The following is a 6,467-nucleotide window of genomic DNA, read 5'->3' on the forward strand; positions in this document are numbered from 1 at the left end:
TGCGGTAGCATAAGCGCAAGGCGGGAATAGCACAATAACTGGGCGTTCACCTAGATAAATAAGACATCCTTTAACAAGAGTTCTCTCTATAGAGTTCTATATCACAGTGCAAAAAAAGTTTTGAATAAGAGAGTGCACAATTCTTTAACTTATCACTTAGATAAACTGTTGTCAATGGTCTGTTTTTTTTTTTGGGGGGGGGGGGCAATAAAGCAAGATCACTGACATAAGCAAGCATTATGACTTTATTATCAACAACAGGCAAACCATGAATATTGCTCTTATTCGGAGGAACGCTCGAACAAAGCGCATCCAGACAAAAAGCTAAAGTTAACGGGGACCTTGGTCTGCCTTGTTTCACGGAAGAGCCAAAACCAGTCGGCTCTGAGAGATGGCCATTAACAATCAAGTGAATCGAACAATATTGTAGCGAAGAGAAGTGCGATTGCCGCGTGCCGAAGACGACGCTGCTGCTGGCGGACCTGTGTTCTGGTTCGTGTGTTCTTGTGCTCCGGCTATCACCAGCTGTGATCGCCACCGGCCTATACGTCGTCAAGCAAGCCGTGACAATATCTATAACAAATATTTACCCCTTTAATTGCAATAAAGCACCGATTATTCCAGTTACACTTTTTTCTTCTTCAATGCAAATTTTTGACAACGAATTTTAGCAATTTCGAATTATAAGACAATATGCCCACTTTCGTGGACGTTGCGGTGATTAAAACGCTTTCAACCGCGCTAAATCTTCCAGAATGGAAAGCCATTTACGCCATTAAGTTCACTATTGTTTGCGAATGATTACGAAGTCAGAAGAAAAAAATAAAAACATGCGTCGGCCGGGAATCGAACCCGGGACAACTGCTTGGAAGGCAGCTATGCTAACCACTATACCACCGACGCCCTACAGAAATGGGCGCTTTTCGTCGGCTTTTTCGTTATGCCCATTCAGAGCAGCTGTGCACTGTGCGCCAGTGAACAGAGATGCGTTGAACACCGCTGTCATCCGGTCCTCGCTTTCTTCGACGTGACAGCGCAGGTGCGAGGAGATATAAAGACAATGCGCAAACGCTGCCCGCGTCCGCTTCAGATCGGTAAGGGAGAATTTAAATAACAAATGGAATGGCTTGGACGGGCGCCGCGCGCAGAAGCTTTGCTTTCGTATAAAAAAAATAGAAAGTAATAATACGAACAAAGTGTAGAGCAAAAAAGAAAACGGCAGAGCAATAAATGGGAAAGCCGACTAGTGCGTTGTGCTGCGTATGAATTCTTTCCGATGCGAATAAATCTAGAGTTGTTCGCCATGTGAGAAACATTTAGATGTGACGCGACCTCAATAACTCCCAGGGACAAATATAATCCTGGGACTAAAGAAGGAAAAAAAATACAAATAACGTTTTTCCCGTACCAACTGCAACAACTGCTTCAATCTCGGGGGCAAGTATTACGATAGTAGTAAAGAACAGCTGTGAATATTTAAGGTCCCCTAGCACTCTGTAAACTATGACGAACTTAGCATGCAGGGTGAGATGCCCTTCATCTCGATAACTAAAAAACCCCAAGAATTTCTTATTTGTGCCTTGGTTGCCTTGAGCTCAAAAAACGGTACAAGTACTATTACGGAATTCATTAAAGACGACATTGCTTTTTACATCAAAGACAAATCAGCGTACTGCCGGATGCAATAATCTGGTTTTGTGTTCTGGAGCAAGGCACTTTAGGCTTGCTTGAGACAACAAATTGGGGTGACTTGGTGTTGTCTGAAAGAGATCACATAAAAAATTTAACGGCACTCGCTTCTTGCATTCTACCATGGGTGCAAGAAACAAGGCATTCAAGAATAGAGACTGAAGGTCACGCGCAGCACTGCTTTGCTCCAATCCTGAGGAGCAGTGCTGAACCGCAGACAAAGCTGCACTGAAAATTTCCTGTTGAGTTCAAGTTGTTGCAAGCTGCAGGTGTGATTACCCTTGAGGATTCGGCCAGCAATTGTTCCATCGTTGGGAAACTGAAATAGCAAATAAGGTCCACAAATCAGACATACCTGAGACCTGGATATTGTACATGGCTGTCACCCACAATAGTAAATAGTAAACTCCTGCTCTCACCTGCTGGAGTCCAGATCGGAGTCTATAAAATCGCCTGTTACTTATCGCTACAGCTTCACGTTTTGGTGATATTGGCTCTTTCACTACTTTGACGCTCTGTTCACCAGATAGGCAAAACACCCAACCCTGTGTGGACACTGCGCGTCCTCCGTATTGAACACTGAAAGTATCAACTCCAAACACACTGATACAATTATTCTAAAACCTTTTAAATACTCATTAGCGTGCGTCTCAGAAGCCGTATTTGTTGCTGCTGGTGCGAAGCATAAAGTAACAGAAAATTGAGAACAGGTACACTCGCCAGAGTCGCCTCAGTGATCGGAAAACTCTTCGCCCTTCTTTTAACTGTACAGCGGTGCATTGGGTTGTATTTCAGTTTTTTTCTTTTCAGAAGACATCAAAAGACAGGCCGACCTGAATTATTTCTAACAGCAGCACCGCCACTGTGATGGCCGTTGTTAGTCTTCGTCACATCTAAAATGCCCTTAGAGAATATATCCATCATGTGTAACATCGACCATTTAGCTTTTTCTCTATAATTGGGACATTTCAGTTATAAGAAATATATATTTAGAAAAAAATTATTCGAAACGCCCCTTTTGGAAATGAAATGTAAACACTCCATACGTGATTGGCCTGACGCATATCTACCATTCATTTCAACAGCCTATTCAAGGACGCAAAACGTTAAAAGTGACATATTTGAAAGTTGCCGGGCAGCCTGGCTGGATTTCGAAGCGCAAAGCAAAAAAAAAAACTGACGCGGGCGCACTACCACGCACGTGTCGACAAACGGGAAGATACAGTTTGATTAATGATCCGTCATTTATGTGCTTGTGAAGGCTGTACCCACAGCACAAGCCAATCTAGAAAAAAAAGGAGGAAACCAAAAAGAAAAAGAAGGCGTAGCATTTCTCTTTCATGTGAAGCTGGCATTCTTTTACGCGGGCGATGAACGCCATGAAAAAAAAATCAAAGTTGGCAGGGATGCAAAAAACTGAACAAGAAAATCGAATAATCCGATCCTTCCAACGGTGCAGGTTATGCCAGCGGACGTTAAAAAAGACAAATTTGTTCGAAAGCAGCGTTTGATATGCGAATCATGTCCAAACCTCTAAACCTGAAAACCTTCGCTCAGCGTTGAAGTCGTCCACAACGCTCTAAATGGGAGTACACGGCTGCTTCGTGCACATGAAAGAATACACTGAACCGCCTCTGTACCGAGAGCGCCTCTTTGCCTGAGTTTTGCTTTTTTAGTGCGAAATCACTACGTCACTAACAATCCTGGAAAAGCTGATGTCATTCTGAAGCCTCTCATATGCTAGCAGAAATAAAATGAATATTGCAGCGACTGAGATTCGAGCTCGCAGTACCGCGAACCAGTCTGATTCACCGGCCACTGCCCGAGAGCACTATACTATCGCCTAAGCCGGTCATGCCGAGTGTTCAACTGCAAGACACTTTCGCGCTTAGCATTTGACATCGTCGCCTTCATCAATTTCCACCTGCGGCACAAACAGATCACCTCAGCTTACCATCCTTCAGAGCTTAACCTCAGTCAAATATCGTCGCCAGTCGTAACAACGCTCCAGGAAAGCAAAATCACACACCAACCAGGCTAAACATATTCTTTCGCACGTCTGCTCGATTTAACTTCGTTAAAAACCTTCCACGTTATATTTTTAGTGTTTAAATCAGTGATTTTTTTTTAATTTGGTCCATGTCGCACAGCCAGAAAGTTAGCTGTATCTAGGATTCCGTTCTACGCTTCTGTTCCTTCTCTGTCAGCCCTAAAGCCCTGTACGCTCTTCTCGAGTCTCTATGAGGTTGTTTCTCCCTCATAGCTCACCAAGTGGTATTCACAGCACTGAACAAATTTAGCCTGTGCGTTGGTCGGCTGTGGTACCGCAGCGCTCACAAATGGGCCTACTCTGCCTTGCAAGGCACAGAATACGCTCTGAGCACTGCTCTTTTTAAGAGCGTTAGCTCTTACTCATCACGTTTCGAGATTTCGTGGGGTCTGTTACTACCCTTGATCACAGCGCCAGCTGTGGCAGCAACTACTCATCACGTTTCGAGTTTTCGTGAGGTCTCTATACTACCTGTGATCAAAGCGCCATGTGTGGCTGCAGCTTGAAAACAGCGCACCTCGCAGCGAGACTTGTAGCGCCATCTACAATAGCATTATAGAAACTAACGTCACGTGCCAATGATGACGTCACAGTCCAATATGGTGGATAGAGGTGGAACTAGTTGAGTATGACGTCAGGGGACAAAATGGCGGCATAGTTTCGCTTCCGCCAATCCGAGATGGCGGCCATTATAATTGCTTGCGCCCTCTCATTCCTTTTTCCTCGTCTGAGGTTAAGTCCTTATCTCTTTACTTCTGCATCCTTCGATCAGCCATTTTTCGCTTACTTGCTTCAACGTTCGAGTTCCGTGCTGCTCTGAGCCTTTCTCCCACGTTAAAAGTGCGTGTTTCGGTTCTTACACAACATTTGCACTATGCCGAATGCGACATGTGAGGAACACCACGTGAACTACAACACGTAAAGAAAACCTGAAACTTAGTCCAGTTTTCAGTGTATTTTTTAATGAACTTACTCCATTCACTACTGCAGTTCGTGGTAATTTCAGCCGAAAAGCAAGAGGTTGCTTTGAACAGGAGCGTTCGTCTTAACGTCCTAACTGCCATGCGGAACAAGTACAGTCGGGCACAAAATTCCGCGGACCACGTGTTCTCTCAAACAAAGCGATTATCTATTCTGTTAGCCGGCGGCTCGAGACTACATTTCTGGAGAAGAAAGAATAAAATTTTGTTCTTTCATCTTCACAAGTACGGTCTCCAGCCGCCGGCTAATAGCAGAGCTATCGGCTTCATTTGTCAACACGCGGTCCGCACAATTTTTTCTCGAGTGTAGATGCGAAGAGTTCGCATGACGTCAGAGAGCTCAAATTACCCGAAAATGGGTAAGTATCAAGCGAATTAATGAAAATCAGAGAAAAATGTTAAAGCTAAGGGTGGAAACATCGATAACCAACACGCATGTATTATAACAATAAGCGCCACAGTGGCACTGCCGTGGCTATCAGCTGCGTAACCTTCGAACAGCAACATACTTAAGAATTCTGAGGAACTAGCGCTAGAAACGTTAGCGACAGAAACAAAACGTACTTATGCGTAAGAGATGCGAGACCCTGCCGCTGTTGTATTCTGCCAGAATTCAAATGGCATTCCGAGGTGCTCGGATACCCAGAAAGTCTTCTTTGTAGCAGCTGCACTTGTGTTTCCGTTTTCTTCTTGAAAATAAACTCCGGTTGAATAATCTCACTAAACATTCATGGATATATGCAAACGTGTTGTGTAATGAATATTTATTCTACCTACCTTTCTTGGAATGTGCTTCTTGTTCTCAGGTTCCTGCTGTTTTAGTCAATGCAAAGCAATTAGCTGCATCATTTCGGTGACGTAATTTGCTTTTGTTGGCAAGTTTTGGTTGATATACAAGAAACGCGGGTATATAAGAAACCGATCGGTATATGAAAAAAAGGCAGGCACTCTATCAAATAAACAGCGTGTATAGAAATGTTGCAATCATTTTATGATGGCGTTCACTGATGAATGCAAGAAACAAAAATTGAGTGTTCATGTGGGACAGGACAATATTTCAGAGATTGTGAGAAATAGTTGTTTTAGAACCCGCATGAAAACAAATGCAACCGTATGGAGCCGAACGAATGATTCCTGCCTCTGAACGCAATGCTTTGCCAGCTGATCTACAGGAGGGGCTGTTTTCTACCTACTTCGGCAGTTGTATGTAGTGAAGTGCAGCCTAAACTTAAGGCATTAACCTCAATCAATTACCATAAGATCGACATTTGCGGATGCTGTCTCCCTCTGTTCCATGAGGAACCGTTGAATTGGTGAACCCAAGAGATAGCGGTCACAACTAAGTATGGCACCGTCGCAGTTTCCTATTAATAGTAAGTCCCTTATCACGCTATTCGCGCAAACAACCGTAATTGATGAAAACTAATTGTTCGCAGTGCCCGCAGACAATGTGTGTAGGAACAAAAGCAAGAATTTAGAGCATTCAGTGTAGGTGACAGCGCCAAGTAACGAAACTTAAAGTGAGACTATGTGGGCACTCAGACGCTCATACATTCGTGGAAAGCCCCCAGGCTCTCATTAGCACATCACCAGACAGGGCCGTTATCGCGTTCTTTTGCAACATGTCTTGCTCGCACACGTCTTTTTTTTTTCAAGCTTGACACCAGCCAATTTGAAAGCCTGAGCTGCGGTGTGCATTGCAGTCACGCGCGGTGACTTTGCTTGTGTAGTTTATTTCTCAGCGATGA

The 6,467-nt window shown here is 44.0% G+C and overlaps 1 non-coding gene across 1 annotated transcript; it reads right to left on the minus strand.

The window, feature by feature from the left end:
- Nucleotides 1-831: 831 nt before the first annotated feature.
- Nucleotides 832-903, minus strand: TRNAG-UCC (transfer RNA glycine (anticodon UCC)). The gene has a single exon. It is a non-coding gene; the product is annotated as a tRNA-Gly (tRNA).
- Between the last annotated feature and the right edge of the window lie 5,564 nt (nt 904-6,467).

The sequence above is a fragment of the Amblyomma americanum genome, chromosome 9 (genome assembly GCF_052857255.1).
Source record: "Amblyomma americanum isolate KBUSLIRL-KWMA chromosome 9, ASM5285725v1, whole genome shotgun sequence".
Taxonomy (NCBI): domain Eukaryota; kingdom Metazoa; phylum Arthropoda; class Arachnida; order Ixodida; family Ixodidae; genus Amblyomma; species Amblyomma americanum.